This window comes from Pristiophorus japonicus, chromosome 5, assembly GCF_044704955.1.
Source record: "Pristiophorus japonicus isolate sPriJap1 chromosome 5, sPriJap1.hap1, whole genome shotgun sequence".
Lineage (NCBI taxonomy): Eukaryota > Metazoa > Chordata > Chondrichthyes > Pristiophoridae > Pristiophorus > Pristiophorus japonicus.
Genome location: NC_091981.1, coordinates 273089049 through 273107723, shown reverse-complemented (window position 1 = coordinate 273107723; position 18675 = coordinate 273089049). Strand labels below are relative to the sequence as shown.

Here is an 18675-nt window from a genome sequence, read left to right as displayed (position 1 = left end):
TTTGTTGTTGCAACCGTAATTTCATTTAGACCATATAATCTGTGTTGTACAACGTGGTGGTATGGAAACATAGCTTCGCCTATTTTTATCTTTTTATGAGTAAAGGTCTTCAATCCTACATTTCAATCCAGTAAAAGGCATATATTTTTCAACTGCAGGCGAGTATATAGGCAAAGCAGGATTAGCAAAACAACATATAAGTCTAGAAACTACTGTCAGCAGTAATAGCGGACAAATGTTTAACGTGATTCTGTGATATTCCTCTGCCCACTATTTTAACAAAACATGTTAACCCATTTCACTCCTCTGCTAAGCAAGTGGACAGAAGAATGTCTTACAAGCATGTTTGTTCACTCTTATCAACAACAATAGTTACTAGCTGATATACTTTAAAATAGAACTTTTACACTTTATTTTGTTTACAATATAGTATAATATGGTCTCTATATTATAAAAAAGGATGTAGAGGCACTGGAGATTGTGCAAAGAGATTTACGAGGCTGATTCCAGAACTGAGAGGTTGTAGCTATCAGGAAAGGCTGAAGAGGCTGGTGCTCTTTTCTCTGGAAAAGAGAAGGCTGAGGAGTGACCTAATCGAGGTCTTTAAGATTATGAACGGGTTTGATATGGTAGATATAGAGAAGATGTTTCCACTTGTGGGGGAGACCAAGCTATGGGCCATCAATATAAGATGGTCACTAATAAATCCAATTGGGAATTCAGGAGAAATGTCTTTACCAAGAGAGTATGTGGAGCTCAATGCCACAGGAAATAGTTGAGGCAAATAACATTTATGAATTTATGGGGAAGCTAGCTGAACACTTGAGTGAGAAAGGAATGGAAGGATATGCTGATAGGGTTAGATGAAGAGGGGAGGGGGGATAGGGTTGGATGAAGAGGGGAGGGGAGATGGGGTTGGAGGAAAAGGGGAAGGGGGATGGCGTTAGATGAAGAGGTGAGGGAGGGATGGGGTTGGATGAAAAAGGGAAGGGGGGATGGGGTTAGGTGAAGAGGGGAGGGGGGATGGGGTTAGATGAAGAGGGGAGGGGGGATGGGGTTAGATGAAGAGGGGAGGGGGATGGGGTTGGATGAAAAGGGGAAGGGAGATGGGGTTGGATGAAGAGGGGAGGGGGGGTGGGGTTAGATGAAGAGGGGAGGGAGGGATGGGGTTTTGATGAAGAGGAGAGGGGGATGGGGTTAGATGAAGAGGGGAGAGGGATGGGGTTGGATGAAAAGGGGAAGGGGGATGGGGTTAGATGAAGAGGGGAGGGGGGATGGGGTTTTGATGAAGAGGGGGTGGGGTTAGATGAAGAGGGGAGGGGGGGTGGGGTTAGATGAAGAGCGGAGGGGGGGATGGGGTTAGATGAAGAGGGGAGGGGGGATGGGGTTAGATGAAGAGGGGAGAGGGATGGGGTTAGATGAAGAGGGGAGGGGGGGTGGGGTTAGATGAAGAGGGGAGAGGGATGGGGTTAGATGAAGAGGAGAGGGGGATGGGGTTAGATGAAGAGGGGAGAGGGATGGGGTTGGATGAAAAGGGGAAGGGGGATGGGGTTAGATGAAGAGGGGAGAGGGATGGGGTTGGATGAAAAGGGGAAGGGGGATGGGGTTAGATGAAGAGGGGAGAGGGATGGGGTTGGATGAAAAGGGGAAGGGGGATGGGGTTAGATGAAGAGGGGAGGGGGATGGGGTTAGATGAAGAGGGGAGAGGGATGGGGTTGGATGAAAAGGGGAAGGGGGATGGGGTTAGATGAAGAGGGGAGGGGGGGATGGGGTTTTGATGAAGAGGGGGTGGGGTTAGATGAAGAGGGGAGGGGGGTGGGGTTAGATGAAGAGCGGAGGGGGGATGGGGTTAGATGAAGAGGGGAGGGGGCTGGGGTTAGATGAAAAGGGGAAGGGGGATGGGGTTAGATGAAGAGGGGAGGGGGATGGGGTTGGATGAAGAGGGGATGGGGTTAGATGAAGAGGGGAGGGGGGTGGGTAGATGAAGAGGGGAGGGGGGGTGGGTTAGATGAAGAGGGGATGAGGTTAGATGAAGAGGGGAGGGGGGTGGGGTTAGATGGAAGAGGGGAGGGGGGGATGGGGTTTTGATGAAGAGGGGGTGGGGTTAGATGAAGAGCGGAGGGGGGATGGGGTTAGATGAAGAGGGGAGGGGGGATGGGGTTAGATGAAGAGGGGAGGGGGGTGGGGTTAGATGAAGAGGGGAGGGGGGGGTGGGTTAGATGAAGAGGGGAGGGGGGTGGGGTTAGATGAAGAGGGGAGGGGGGTGGGGTTAGATGAAGAGGGGAGGGGGGGATGGGGTTTTGATGAAGAGGGGTGTGGGTTAGATGAAGAGCGGAGGGGGGGATGGGGTTAGATGAAGAGGGGAGGGGGGGATGGGTTAGATGAAGAGGGGAGGGGGGGATGGGTTAGATGAAGAGGGTAGGGGGTGGGGTTAGATGAAGAGGGGAGGGGGTGGTGTTATTTTTTATTTTTTATAAAGGGGAGGGGGGATGAGGTTAGATGAAGAGGGGAGGGGGATGGGGTGGATGAAGAGGGGAGGGGGTGGGGTTAGATGAAGAGGGGAGGGGGGATGAGGTTAGATGAAGAGGGGAGGGGGGTGGGGTTAGATGAAGAGGGGAGGGGGGTGGGGTTAGATGAAGAGGGGAGGGGGGGATGGGTTAGATGAAGAGGGGAGGGGGGGATGGGGTTTTGATGAAGAGGGGGTGGGGTTAGATGAAGAGCGGAGGGGGGGATGGGTTAGATGAAGAGGGGAGGGGGGGATGGGTTAGATGAAGAGGGTAGGGGGTGGGGTTAGATGAAGAGGGGAGGGGGTGGGGTTAGATGAAGAGGGGAGGGGGGATGAGGTTAGATGAAGAGGGGAGGGGGGTGGGGTTAGATGAAGAGGGGAGGGGGGTGGGGTTAGATGAAGAGGGGAGGGGGTGGGGTTAGATGAAGAGGGGAGGGGGGATGAGGTTAGATGAAGAGGGGAGGGGGATGGGGTTGGATGAAGAGGGGAGGGGGTGGGGTTAGATGAAGAGGGGAGGGGGGATGAGGTTAGATGAAGAGGGGAGGGGGGTGGGGTTAGATGAAGAGGGGAGGGGGGTGGGGTTAGATGAAGAGGGGAGGGGGGGATGGGTTAGATGAAGAGGGGAGGGGGGATGACGTTAGATGAAGAGGGTAGGGGGTGGGGTTAGATGAAGAGGGGAGGGGGTGGGGTTAGATGAAGAGGGGAGGGGGGGATGGGTTAGATGAAGAGGGGAGAGGGGATGGGGTTGGATGAAGAGGGGAGAGGGGATGGGGTTAGATGAAGAGGGGAGAGGGGATGGGGTTAGATGAAGAGGGGAGAGGGGATGGGGTTAGATGAAGAGGGGAGGGGGGATGGGGTTAGATGAAAAGGGGAGGGGGGATGGGGTTAGATGAAGAGGGGAGAGGGGATAGGGTTAGATGAAGAGGGGAGAGGGGATGGGGTTAGATGAAGAGGGGAGGGGGGATGGAGTTAGATGAAGAGGGGAGGGGGGATGGGGTTGGATGAAGAGGGGAGGGGGGATGGGGTTAGATGAAGAGGGGAGGAGGGATGGGGTTAGATGAAGAGGGGAGGGGGGATGGGGTTGGATGAAGAGGGGAGAGGGGATGGGGTTAGATGAAGAGAGAGGGGAGGATGCTCGTGTGGAGTATAAACACTGACATGGACCAGTTTGGTCGAATGGCCTGTTCCTGTGCTGTACATTCCATGCAATTCTATGTTGAAGCTTTCAGATGTTCCACATGAAAGTGAGAGACTGGCACAACATTGATTATAATATGTGTGATTCGGTGTAATGATTTCATCATAATATACATAATATGAGGTCAAAGGGTAATCTGTCGTTTCTTATTATTTGTCTTATTGATAGACATGTATGGAAACTAAATAGCAGAGACAAGCACCAGAGGTCAAGTGTATGGAAAACCAGCATGAATGTTAAAAGTAATAGGGAAATGCAAAGTATTGCGGAACATTCCATAAGTGTGACTGAGTTCAAATGGATCATGAACTTAAGTGCTTCAGAGTAAACACAAAGATAGAAATCGAATAGTTTTAGATCCACGGAGCCCAGCATAGGAAAAATACAGCTTTGTCCAGAAAAATTCCCTCTGAAGCAAGCAATCTCATCAGATAGAAGGATATTTACTTGTGATTTTCCTCTCGAGTGCTCCCAGTTCGAGTTCAGCTACTATCTCGATGGCACAGTGATTTAATGCAGTCAGCAACTCAGCCAATGCAGAGCTGAAAGGTCCCAGGTTTAGTCTGAGGCCGGTGCGTGTTAACTAATAGAGACACGCTTAAGAACATAAGAACATAAGAAATAGGAGCATGAGTAGGCCATTTGGCCCCTTGAGCCTGCTCTGCCATTCAATAAAATCATGGCTGATCTGATCATGGACTCAGCTCCACTTGCCTGCCCGCTCCCCATAACCCTTTATTCCCTTATCGCTCAAAAATCTGTCTATCTCCGCCTTAAATATATTCAATGACCCAGCCTCCACAGCTCTCTGGGGCAGAGAATTCCATAGATTTACAACCCTCTGAGCGAAGAAATTCCTCCTCATTTCAGTTTTAAATGGGCGGCCCCTTATTCTGAGACTATGTCCCCTAGTTTTAGTTTTTCCTACGAGTGGAAATATCCTCTCTGCATCCATCGTGTCAAGCCCCCCTCATTGTCTTATATGTTTCGATAAGATCACCTCTCATTCTTCTGAACTCCAATGAGTATAGGCCCAACCTACACAAACCATTTTCATCAGTCATCCCCCTCATCTCCTGAATAACCTAGTGAACCTTCTCTCCTGAATAACCTAGTGAACCTTCTCTGAACAGCCTATAATTCAAGTGTATCCTTAGTGGTACAAGTGCTGCCTTGGGCTTCAGCATCCCCAGATTAGGGGGATTGATGAAGGTTCCTGTTATGTCTTGAATAAAGAGTCAGACTAGATACTGCAAGCTCAAAGTAAGGTGTGACCGTAATCCTTTATTGCAGGTCTCCAGAGTGCCTCTCCAGCCTGTGAGGCCTCCTTATGTACAGGTGCTCCCAAGGGATTGTGGGATTCCTTGGGACTCCAGGGGATAAGCCCTCTGCTAGTTAGACATGGTATTTACAGGTTTACATACATAACAACACTCCCCCCCCCCACCCACCCAAAGTCAATAGTGTAACTATTTACAATGTGAGTCTATCTGGGGCCTTCCTTTCCCTGGTTGATTGTCTTGGTGCAAATGCTGGTTTTGGTGAGTCGTTTGTTGGGCCCTCGCTGGGCTGCTGCGCAGCTGGCCTTGCTGGGCTGCTGGGGATGGTGAGTCCTGCTGGGCTGCTGCGGGTGATGGGTTCTGCTTCATGGTCAACCGCTGGGTCGGTTGCCACTTGTGTGTGTGTTGGAGGGGCAAAAAAGGTAGAGTCTATTGTGGGTTGTGCTGGATAGTCCGTAAAACTGAGTTTGGTTTGGTCCAAGTGTTTCCTGCACGTGAGTCCATTTGAGAGTTTGACCACAAACAGCCTACGCCCCTCTTTGGCCAAAACAGTGCCAGGAAGCCACTTGGGACCTTGTACATAGTTCAACACAAATACAGGATCATTTATCTTAATTTCGCGTGATACATTTGCACGATCATGATATGTATTCTGTTGAAGCCGCCTCCCAGTGAGCGAATGGGGTCTTGTGCGGTAACTAAGCAGGACCCGGGATAAGCGAGTCTGCAGTGAGTCTTCAGTTACCCTTTTCAAACTCTGCTTGATTGTTTGAACTGTTCATTCTGCCTGACCATTGGACGCTGGTTTAAACGGGGCAGACGTGATATGTTTGATCCCATTGTGGGACATGAACTGCTTGAACTCGGCACTGGTAAAGCACGGCCCATTGTCAGTTACAAGGACATCAGGCAGGCCGTGCGTGGCAAACATGGCCCGTAGGCTTTCAATGGTGGCAGCGGACGTGCTTGCCAACATTATCACATATTCAATCCATTTGGAGTACGCATCTACAACCATTAAGAACATTTTTCCCAAGAATGGGCCTGCATAGTCGACATGGACCCTAGACCACGGTTTGGAGGGCAAGGACCATAAACTTAGTGGCGCCTCCCTGGGTGCATTTCTTAACTGTGAACATGTATTACATTTGTGCACACAGGACTCTAAGTCTGCATCAATACCGGGCCACCACACGTGGGATCTGGCTATCGCTTTCATCATTACGATGCCTGAGTGGGTGCTGTGGAGATCACTGATGAAGGTGTCCCTGCCCTTTTTTGGCACCACTACCCGATTATCCCATAGCAGGCAGTCTGACTATATAGACTTTTCATTTTTGCGCCACTGGTATGGCTTTATTTCTTCCTGCATCTCAAACGGGACACTAGACCAACTCCCGTGGAGCACACAGTTTTTTTTACTAAGGACAGTAAGGGGTCCTGGCTCGTCCAGTTTCTAATCTGTCGGGCGGTAACAGGTGATTGCTCACTCTCGAATGCTTCCATTACCATAGCTAAATCTGTGGGCTGTGCCATCTCCACCCCTGTGGTGGGCAATGGCAGCCTACTGAGAGCATTGACACAGTTTTCTGTGCCTGGCCTGTGGCGGATTGCTTAGTTGCATGCAGACAACGTGAGCGCCCATCTCTGGAGGAGGGCTGATGCATTCGTATTTATCCCCCTACTTTCAGAAAAGAGGGATATAAGCGGCTTATGGTCGGTTTCCAATTCAAATTTGAGCCCAAACAGATATTGATGCATTTTCTTTACCCGGTAAACATACGCTAACGCTTTTTTTTCGATCACACTGTAGGCCGTCTCAGCCTTAGACAGGCTTCTGGATGCATAAGCAACCGATTACAATTTCCCACATTCATTAGCTTGTTGCAATACACACCCGACCCTGTATGACGACACATCACATGCTAGTAACAAACGCTTACATGGATCGTACAACACAAGCAATTTGTTTAAATATAACAGCTTCCTATCTTTCTCAAAAGCATTTTCTTGGCTTTTACCCCATACCTATTCATCTCCTTTATGCAGTAAAGAGTGCAGGGGTTCTAACAATATGCTAAGACCCGGTAAAAAGTTACCAAAATAGTTCAGGAGTCCTAGAAATGACCGCACCTCCGTCACGTTCTGTGGTCTCGGTGCGTTTCTGATTGCCTCCGTCTTTGAATCGGTGGGCCTGATGCCGTCCGCCGCGATTCGTCTCCCCAGGAACTCCACTTCAGGCGCCAGGTAAATGCACTTTGAAACATAGAAAACATAGAAACATAGAAAATAGGTGCAGGAGTAGGCCATTCGGCCCTTCTAGCCTGCACCGCCATTCAATGAGTTCATGGCTGAACATTCAACTTCAGTACCCCATTCCTGCTTTCTCGCCATACCCCTTGATCCCCCTAGCAGTAAGGACCTCATCTAACTCCTTTTTGAATATATTTAGTGAATTGGCCTCAACAACTTTCTGTGGTAGAGAATTCCACAGGTTCACCACTCTCTGGGTGAAGAAGTTCCTCCGCATCTCGGTCCTAAATGGCTTACCCCTTATTCTTAGACTGTGACCCCTGGTTCTGGACTTCCCCAACATTGGGAACATTCTTCCTGCATCTAACCTGTCTAACCCCGTCAGAATTTTATATGTTTCTATGAGGTCCCCTCTCATTCTTCTGAACTCCAGTGAATACAAGCCCAGTTGATCCAGTCTTTCTTGATAGGTCAGTCCCGCCATCCCGGGAATCAGTCTGGTGAACCTTCGCTGCACTCCCTCAATAGCAAGAATGTCCTTCCTCAGGTTAGGAGACCAAAACTGTACACAATACTCCAGGTGTGGCCTCACCAATGCCCTGTACAACTGTAGCAACACCTCCCTGCCCCTGTACTCAAATCCCCTTGCTATGAAGGCCAACATGCCATTTGCTTTCTTAACCGCCTGCTGCACCTGCATGCTAACCTTCAATGACTGATGTACCATGACACCCAGGTCTCTTTGCACCTCCCCTTTTCCTAATCTGTCACCATTCAGATAATAGTCTGTCTCTCTGTTTTTACCACCAAAGTGGATAACCTCACATTTATCCACATTATACTTCATCTGCCATGCATTTGCCCACTCACCTAACCTATCCAAGTCGCTCTGCAGCCTCACAGCATCCTCCTCGCAGCTCACACTGCCACCCAACTTAGTGTCATCCGCAAATTTGGAGATACTACATTTAATCCCCTCATCTAAATCATTAATGTACAGTGTAAACAGCTGGGGCCCCAGCACAGAACCTTGCGGTACCCCACTAGTCACTGCCTGCCATTCTGAAAAGTACCCATTTACTCCTACTCTTTGCTTCCTGTCTGACAACCAGTTCTCAATCCATGTCAGTACACTACCCCCAATCCCATGTGCTCTAACTTTGCACATCAATCTCTTGTGTGGGACCTTGTCGAACGCCTTCTGAAAGTCCAAATACACCACATCAACTGGTTCTCCCTTATCCACTCTACTGGAAACATCCTCAAAAAATTCCAGAAGATTTGTCAAGCATGATTTCCCTTTCACAAATCCATGCTGACTTGGACCTATCATGTCACCTCTTTCCAAATGCACTGCTATGACATCCTTAATAATTGATTCCATCATTTTACCCACTACCGATGTCAGGCTGACCGGTCTATAATTCCCTGTTTTCTCTCTCCCTCCTTTTTTAAAAAGTGGGGTTACATTGGCTACCCTCCACTCCATAGGAACTGATCCAGAGTCAATGGAATGTTGGAAAATGACTGTCAACGCATCCACTATTTCCAAGGCCACCTCCTTAAGTACTCTGGGATGCAGTCCATCAGGCCCTGGGGATTTATCGGCCTTCAATCCCATCAATTTCCCCAACACAATTTCCCGGCTAATAAGGATTTCACTCAGTTCCTCCTCCTTACTAGACCCCCCGACCCCTTTTATAACCGGAAGGTTGTTCGTGTCCTCCTTCGTGAATACCGAACCAAAGTACTTGTTCAATTGGTCCGCCATTTCTTTGTTCCCCGTTATGACTTCCCCTGATTCTGACTGCAGGGGACCTACGTTTGTCTTTACTAACCTTTTTCTCTTTACATATCTATAGAAACTTTTGCAATCCGTCTTAATGTTCCCTGCAAGCTTCTTCTCATACTCCATTTTCCCTGCCCTAATCAAACCCTTTGTCCTCCTCTGCTGAGTTCTAAATTTCTCCCAGTCCTCAGGTTCGCTGCTATTTCTGGCCAATTTGTATGCCACTTCCTTGGCTTTAATACTATCCCTGATTTCCCTTGATAGCCACGGTTGAGCCACCTTCCCTTTTTTATTTCTATGCCAGACAGGAATGTACAATTGTTGTAGTTCATCCATGCGGTCTCTAAATGTCTGCCATTGCCCATCCACAGTCAACCCCTTAAGTATCATTCGCCAATCCATCTCAGCCAATTCACGCCTCATACCTTCAAAGTTAGCCTTCTTTAAGTTCTGGACCATGGTCTCTGAATTAACTGTTTCATTCTCCATCCCAATGCAGAATTCCACCATATTATGGTCACTCTTCCCCAAGGGGCCTCGCACAACGAGATTGCTAATTAATCCTTTCTCATTACATAACACCCAGTCTAAGATGGCCTCCCCCCTAGTTGGTTCCTCGACATATTGGTCTAAAAAACCATCCCTTATGCACTCCAGAAAATCCTCCTCCACCGTATTGCTTCCAGTTTGGTTAGCCCAATCTATGTGCATATTAAAGTCACCCATTATAACTGCTGCACCTTTATTGCACGCACCCCTAATTTCCTGTTTGATGCCCTCCCCAACATCACTACTACTGTTTGGAGGTCTGTACACAACTCCCACTAACGTTTTTTGCCCTTTGGTGTTCTGCAGCTCTACCCATATAGATTCCACATCATCCAAGCTAATGTCCTTCCTAACTATTGCCTTAATCTCCTCCTTAACCAGCAATGCTACCCCACCTCCTTTTCCTTTTATTCTATCCTTCCTGAATGTTGAATACCCCTGGATGTTGAGTTCCCAGCCCTGCTCATCCTGGAGCCACGTCTCCGTAATCCCAATCACATCATATTTGTTAACATCTATTTGCACAGTTAATTCATCCACCTTATTGCGGATACTCCTTGCATTAAGACACAAAGCCTTTAGGCTTGTTTTTTTAACACCCTCTGTCCTTTTAGAATTTTGCTGTACAATGGCCCTTTTTGTTCTTTGCCTTGGGTTTCTCTGCCCTCCACTTTTCCTCATCTCCTTTCTGTCTTTTGTTTTTGCCTCCTTTTTGTTTCCCTCTATCTCCCTGCATTGGTTCCCATCCCCCTGCCATATTAGTTTAACTCCTCCCCAACAGCACTAGCAAACACTCCCCCGAGGACATTGGTTCCGATTCTGCCCAGGTGCAGACCGTCCGGATTGTACTGGTCCCACCTCCCCCAGAACCGGTTCCAATGCCCCAAGAATTTGAATCCCTCCCTGCTGCACCATTGCTCAAGCCACGTATTCATCTGAGCTATCCTGCGATTCCTACTCTGACTAGCACGTGGCACTGGTAGCAATCCCGAGATTACTACTTTTGAGGTCCTACTTTTTAATTTAGCTCCTAGCTCCTTAAATTCATTTCGTAGGAACTCATCCCTTTTTTTACCTATGTCATTGGTACCAACGTGCACCACGACAACTGGCTGTTCTCCCTCCCTTTTTAGCCTGAGCCCCACATGACTAAGCCTCCTCCAGGTTCTGCAGGTGCTTGACAGTTTCCCGACCTGTAACCAAGATGTCGTCCTGGAAGACCACCGTGCGCGGGACCGACTTCAGCAAGCTTTCCATGTTCCTCTGGAATATTGCCGTGGCTGATCGAATCCAAAACCAAATCCAAGTGAGACCTTTCAATGATTCCTCCAGCTCCTGCGTCATGTAGGCCAAGGTCAAGTCCAGCTTCGTGAATGTTTTCCTTCCGCCAGCGTCGCAAATAGGTCCTCTGCCTTTAGTAGCAGGTATTGATCCTGCAGTGAGAAACGATTGATAGTTACTTTGTAATCACCACAGATTCTGACAGTGCCGTCTCCCTTGAGGACTGGAACAATCGGACTGGCCCACTCATTGAATTCGATCGGCGAAATGATGCCCTCTCTTTGCAGCCTGTCCAGCTCGATCTCCACCCTCTCTCATCATGTAAGATACGCTCTCACCTTGTGATGGATGGGTGGCGCCCCCGGAATCAAATGGATCTGCACTTTTGCTCCTTGGAACTTCCCGATGCCTGGTTCGAACAACGACAGGAACTTGCTTTGGACCTGGGCACATGAAGTGTCGTCGAATGATGTAAGCGCTCGGACGTCGTCCCAGTTCCAGCATATCTTTCCCAGCCAGCTCCTGCCGAACAGTGTGGGGCCATCACCCGGTACCACCCAGAGTGGTAAATTGTGCACCGCTCCATTGTAGGAGACTTTTACGGTAGCACTGCCGATTACAGGAATCAGTTCCTTTGTGTACGTTCTCAGTTTAGTACGAATGGGAGTCAAGATTGGCCTTGAAGCCTTGCTGCACCACAATTTATCCAAAGTCTTTTTGCTCATTATGGACTGGCTTGCACCCATGTCCAGCCCTGTAGACACCGGGAGTCCATTTAATTCAACGTTCAGCATTATCACGGGACACTTTGTGGTAAATGTGTGCACCCCATATACCTCTGCCTCCTCGGTCTGAGGCTCTGGTTCGTCGTGATCCACCATGGATCTGTCCTCCTCTGCAATATGGTGCTTTGCAGGATTAGCAGGGTTTGCAGCTTGCCTGCACACGCATTGGAGGTGTCCCATTGTTCCACAGCCCTTGCAAATGTATACTTTGAAGCGGCATGAATGGAAACGATGATCACCCCTGCAGTACCAACAAGGCCTTGTATTCACCACCCTTGATGGTGGACTCTGAGTCATCTGCGGATCTGGAGCTGCAGGCGTGTAAGTCCTGCCCTGTACATTTTGATTCGAAAACAACATTACTTTGTTTACAGTACTTGCAGCAGTACTAGTGTGCTGAAAAATTTGAGTGGTATTGTCACTGGTGGCGATAAAGGCCTGGGCTATCACTATGGTTTTACTCAAGGTTGGGGTCTCTACAGTCAAAAGTTTGGGAAGTATTATTTCATGGCCAATGCCAAGTCCAAAGAAGTCCCTGAGCATGTGCTTCAGGTGTCCTTCAAATTCGCAATGTCCTGCAAGGTGCCTTAGCTCGGTGACGTAGCTCACCACTTCCTGGACTTCAGACCTCTTGTACGTGTAGAACCGATACCTCGCCATCAGAACACTTTCCTTCGGGGTTAGATGCTCCCGGACCAGTGTGCGCAACTCATCATACGACTTGTCTGTGGGTTTCGCTGGAGTGAGCAGGTTTTTCATGAGTCCATATGTTGGTGCCCCGCAAACGGTAAGGAGGATCGCCCTTCATTTGGCAGCGTTCACTTCTCCTTCCAGCTCGTTGGCCACAAAGTATTGGTCGAGTCACTCCACGAAGGTTTCCCAATCATTTCCCTCCAAAAATTTCTCCAGGATGCCCACAGTTCTCTGCATTGTTGCGGTGGGGTTCGTCATCTGTATCTCGTCGCCAGTTGTTATGTCTTGAATAAAGAATCAGACTAGATATTGCAAGCTCAAAGTAAGGAGTGACTGTAATCCTTTATTACAGATCTCAGAGTGCCTCTCCAGCCTGTGAGGCCTCCTTATCAAATGTTCCCAAGGGATTGTGGGATCTCTTGGGACTCCAGAGGATAAGCCTGGTATACATGGTATTTACAGGTTTACATACATAACAGTTCCCATTTCTGATTTCTGAGTCTGGGCCTTGCTTGAAATGTGCATGTGTGGGTGCAAGGTTAGGACAAGAGGTTGTGGGTTCAGTTCCACTCCTTGAGCACATAACCCAGGCTGACACTTCAGTGCAATGCTGTGGGAATGCTGCAATGTCGGTCGTGGCATCTTTTGGATGAGACATTAAACCGTGGCCCCGTCTGCTCTCTCAGGCATATGTAAACGATCACACTGCACTATTCGAAGAAGAACAGGGGAGTTCTCCCTGGTGTCCTGGCCAATATTTCTCCCTCAACCAACATCCCTGAAATGGGTTTCCAGCCTCATATCTGCAGCATAACTAAAACCGCCTTTTTGCACCTGTGTAACATTGCCCGCCTCCGCCCCTGCCTCAGCTCTTCTGCTGCTGCAACCCTCATTCATGTCTTTTTTACCTCTAGACTTGACCGCTCCAACTCACTCCTGGCCGGCCTCCCGCATTCTACACTACATAAACTTAATATTATTGAAAACTCAGCAGCCTGTGTACTAACTCTCACCAAGTCACGATCACCCATCACCCCTGTGCTTTCTGACTTACATTGGCTCCCGGTTAAACAACGCCTCGATTTCAAAATTCTCATCCTTGTTTACAAATCACTCCATGGCCTTGCCCCTCCCTATCTCTGTAATATTTTTCATCGTCACAACCCCACAAGATGTATGAGCTCCTCAAATTCTGCCCTCTTGAACATCCCTCATTATAACTGCTCAACCATCATTGGCCGTGCCTTCAACTGCCTGGGCCCTAAGCTCTGGAACTCCCTCCCTAAACCTCTCCAACTCTCTTTCCTCCTTTAAGATGCTCCTTAAAACCTATCTCTTTAAACTTTGGTCATCTGCCTTAATTTCTTCTTTTGTGGTTCGGTGTCAAATTTATCTGTTTTGTCTTGCAACGCTGTTGTGAAGTGCCTTGGAACATTTTACTATGTTAAAGGCGCTATATAAATAAAAGTTATTATTAATATTATTATCACGAAAACAGATTATCTGGTCATTATCACATTGCTGTTGGTGGCACCTTGTCTGCAAATTGGCTGCTGCTTTTCTTACATTACAACAGTGACTACACTCCAAAAGTACTTCGTTGACTGTAAAGCGCTTTGGGACATCCTGAGGTCATAAAAGGCGCTATATAAATGCACGTTATTTCTTCTTGTCAAGGCTCACACATGAATGAAGGCCATTTGGGTAAGGTAGTGGAGGCTGACCAATGCTTATGGAACCCTATCCCAGCAAAGACTCAATACCAAAGAGGAGGAGAGGAGAGGGGAGAAAATTAATGAAGAATCCTGGATTTAAGGAAAATAGTAACGAAAGCACTGCACTGCTTCCCCCAACAACTTGAATTTTTCTTTCAAATAGCAAGAAGCAGTGCTGAATGTTACGTGCTTTCTTCCGCAGTGCAGTAAGAGATTCTTGACCAGATCCTTAACGGGGTTATTTCTTTCCTCATAAAATGTTTAAACTTTTTGCATTTGTTTCGAAAAACATGACACAACATAGGAACAGGAGTAGGCCATTCAGCCCCTCGATCCTGTTCCACCATTCAATGAGATCATGGCTGATCTGCGACCTAACTCAATATACCCGCCTTGGCCCATATCCCTTAATACCTTTGATTAACAAAAATCTATCAATCTCCCATTTAAAATTAACAATTGACCCAGCATCAATAGCTATTTGTGGAAGGGAGTTCCAAACTTCTGCCACCCTTTGTGTGTCGCAGTATTTCCTAATTTCACTCCTCAAAAAGGTCTGGCTCTAATTTTTAAACTATGCCCCCAGAATCCCCAACAAGCGGAAATAGTTTTGCTCTATCTACCCTATCTGTTCCCCTTAATATCTTGAAAACTTCAATCAGATTACCCCTTAACCTTCTACATTCTAGGGAATACAACCCTAATTTGTGTATCTCTCCTCGTAACTTAACTCTTAAAGTCCTGGGTATCATTCTGATAAACCTATGCTGCACTCTCTCCAAGGACAATATATCCTTCCTAAGGTGTGGTGCCAGAACTGCTCACAGTACTCCAGGTGTGGTCTAACCAAGGTCTTGTATAGCTGCAGCATAACTTCTGCCCCCTTGTATTCTCGTCCTCTAGATATAAAGGCCAGCATTCCATTAGCCTTTTTGATTATGGATTGGACATGAATTATATAATCGGACCACTTCTTGGTGGGCTCACTGTGACTAATAATGCACGACTGGTCAGCTTAGTCAAAAAGTAAAGTTTACCAAACACATGAAAACAACACTTTATGAACCACAGACAGCAGGTTAAGCAGGACTGGGGGAGGGGGCAAGGGTGGGAATGGGGTGGCGGGAGGTGCGGCCGAGGTGGTGTGCCTATTTAATCACATGTAACATTGATACCCAAAGCAGTTCTCTGGCCACGGCGCTTAGTTCTTCACCAAGCAGGTGGAGCAGCAGTTCTGTGAAAAAGCCACCATAGCAAAGGACTGGAACTTGCATGTCCACTGTGCCACTTAACATTTGGGTGACTACAGCAGCAACAACAATAACCTGCATTTATATAGCACCTTTAATGTTGTAAAACGTCCCAAGGCGCTTCACAGGAGCGATTATCAAACAAAATTTGGCACCAAGCCGCATAAAGAGATATTAGGGCAGGGCTTGGTCATAGGGGTAGTTTTAAGGAGCTTCTTAAAGGAGGAGAGAGATATGTAGAGAGACAGAGAAGTTTAGGGAGGGAACCTCACTGCCGCAGATTCCCATCTAAGATCGATTTATCCTGGGTTTCTTACTGCCCCATATGCATTCCTTGATGAATACATCTTCCTGAGTAAAAAACAGTTCTATTGACAGGAGCAAGGAAGGTACCTTGTAATTTAATTTAGAAAATGTATTAATTTTGAATAGTTCACTGTTCTACACAAGGAGATTTGCATTGTACTCCATCTCACTACATGGAGTATGCTTTGACTGTGTGTGACAGTGTAAAGCGGGGGTAGCGAATCAGCAGCCTGATTTAAATCTCCCCTCATTTTTATTTCCATTGACTTCAGACCCACAGTTTTGGGAAGGGATAGTTCGGAGTCAAAGACAGTCCGAGGATCATGAAAGGTCCGGTCACACAAGTTCTGCGCTTTTAATTAAATTAGTTTTTGCTGTGCCAAGAGCAGGCAAGTCTTTAATGTTAATCGGAATTGCATCCATAACTGGAACCCATGCCGAGCTGAGGAAAAAGCACAATTTTTACTGTTGGATTATAACTGATCTCTCCCGTCATATCTTTAAGGACAGTAATGTGAGTATGATAGTTTGCAAGCAAATCATTTATACCATCAGGAACCTTCAATTCCAATTCATATTCCAATCATATCATCAACCCCAAGGCAAAGCCATGAAACAAGAATATTGATTCAGACATCAGTTTTGTTGGAGACTGAGTACGTGGATGGGTACATAAGAACATAAGAAATAGGAGCAGGAGTAGGCCATTTGGCCCCTCGAGCCTACTCCGCCATTCAATAAGATCTTGGCTGATCTGATCATGGACTCAGCTTCACTTTCCTGCCCGCTCCCCATAACCTTTTACTCCCTTATCGCTCAAAAATCTGTCTCCGCCTTAAGTATATTCAATGACTCAGCCTCCACAGCTCTCTGGGGCAGAGAATGCCAGAGATTTACAACCCTCTGAGAGAAGAAGTTCCTCCTCATCTCAGTTTTAAATGGGTGGCCCCTTATTCTGAGACTATGTCCCCTCGTTTTAGTTTCCCCTATGAGTGGAAATATCCTCTCTGCATCCACTGTCTGCGATGTATTGCCTAGTCTCTGCCAGAACTGGCAACCATATATAAGCTGCACTCTTCACCTTGACATTGTCTGCAGAACCTGGTGAGGAACCCTTTCTAATGTGCACTGCAACCCCCTCCTAAAATGGTCAGAAGAGAAAATCAGATATGACACTCTACTAGCAACCCAATGCCATAACCACTAGTCTACTGTACCCTTAAGTTAATGTCCTTCAGGGAAGTGAATCTATCACCCCAACCTGGCCTGGCCTACGTATGACTGCCTCTTAATGCCCTCAGAGCAACAAGCTCAATGTGCGTCATCATCATAGGCGGTCCCTCGAACGAGGATGACTTGCTTCCACGAGAGTTCACAGATGTTTCAATGAAGGACCCGATGTTCCAGTCCTGAACTCCAATTGAGGGGGTGGAAGATGCCTGTGCGTGGATTTTTTCAACGTGTGGTGACCGTTGCACACCAGCCACCACACGGGCTTGACAGAGCTAGGTCTTGGTCCAGTGGCAAGGGTTGAACCAGGACGACTGGAGACCAGATCTGCTGCATGGACCCAGCACGCACACATATCGCAGTGTGGGCTGGCCCGTGCTGCCCCTGGGCCCTCGGCTCTTCTGGGCCCTGTACCCTCATTCGCCACACCTTCGCTCATGATGTTCCAGGGCCCAGCGCTCCAGCTCTATTTAAAGCCCCAACCTGGGGTGGTGTTCTCACACAGGTCGGGGAAGCCCACGATGTAGACCACGATTACATGCACGAGGCAATAGTCAGTCACAGTTAAAGTACCATATGCTGGGCTGAGCACCCCATTACAGAGAGGATAAAACCACGCAGCACTGATTCATCAGGACGCTATCATGGACGAGGAGAGACTTGAGATACCGTGACTATTTCCACTGCAGCAGAGAAGGCCAAGAGGAGATTTCATGTTTTTTTTAAATTATGAAGTGTTTTGATAGGGTGACCAGGGAATCAGTGATGAGGGGGTCATCAATTTAAAAGTCACTGATTGCGAGGAAGCTCATTGGGAGCTGCTGGGGAGTTGGTGAGGCAGTAACCATCGCATCTTTTAGGGGAAGATGTCATGAGGGTGCCAAAGGCACGATAAAAATGTAGGTTTCTCTGTCTGACATGGAGAGTAAATAAAATATTACAGGACCTTACAGAATACTCTATTCAACAAGAGCAACAAGAGTTAAGTGGTAAATACCGGCTCCCCAGTATCACCCACATCATGTGCAAAAATGAAGCGGATGCTGGCACCAATGGCACAGTCTCCTCAGAAGATTCTATTAAGGAAACAGCAGATAACTATTTGAAGTAGAGGAACAAATAGAGCATTTGGAGAGAGATCAGGGCAATGAGTTAGTTTGGATCGTTCCAGGAAAGGATCCGCACTGACACGATGAGCCAAATGGCTTCCGTCTGCGTCTACATTTCTCGGAAAAGCAATCTTGGAATGAAAGAACGCAGTCAGTCAGGTGTAGGTCGACCACGTGGCTCCGCAAAAAAAGCAACCTTATGGTTGAAACTGGCTTCTTCAATTCTTGTTCAATCTTCTCGTTTGAGCTCTCGCCAATCTCCGCACACAGTTCGGTCTGTGAAGCTCTTTGCCCAATTCACCGAGTGGGACAATCTGAATATCTGCGGCATTATTGATTGGAGTACCAGGCCCAACGACTTTATGTTGGTTCAGTTGGTAACATTCTTACCTTTGACTCAGAAGGTGGCAGGTTCAAACGTTCCTCCAGGACTATTTCAGAAAGAGTGGGAGTTCTTCTGCTGTCCTGGCCACTAAAAAACAACAGATCAGCTTATTATTCACCTCTTTGCTTTTTGTGGGATCTTGCTGCACGCAAAACTAGCTGCCACTTTTGACGACAAAGCAATCCTGACACCCTATAAGTTATTAATTTTATTTGAAGTGCTCTGGGAAGTTCTCAGCATATGCTATGGTACGATATAAAAACCAGTAATTTCCTCCTGCCTTTCTTGTGTTGATGCTTTGGCGTTGGAGTATTGAAATCTTAAAGACATGTTGCCCCCGTGCTTT

General features: G+C 47.6%; 1 protein-coding gene and 1 long non-coding RNA gene across 4 annotated transcripts in view; one reads left to right on the top strand and one right to left on the bottom strand.

Annotated features, from left to right (window-relative positions):
• The window catches only part of dpp6a (dipeptidyl-peptidase 6a), an 828704-nt gene that overhangs the window by 33761 nt on the left and 776268 nt on the right, over positions 1-18675 (top strand). The window lies entirely within an intron of this gene.
• Positions 1-18675, bottom strand: part of LOC139264709 (uncharacterized) — a 44916-nt gene that overhangs the window by 5701 nt on the left and 20540 nt on the right. Inside the window, exon 4 of the long non-coding RNA XR_011593401.1 lies at positions 18335-18416. This is a non-coding gene — a long non-coding RNA (uncharacterized lncRNA). The remainder of the gene's footprint in view (positions 1-18334; positions 18417-18675) is intronic.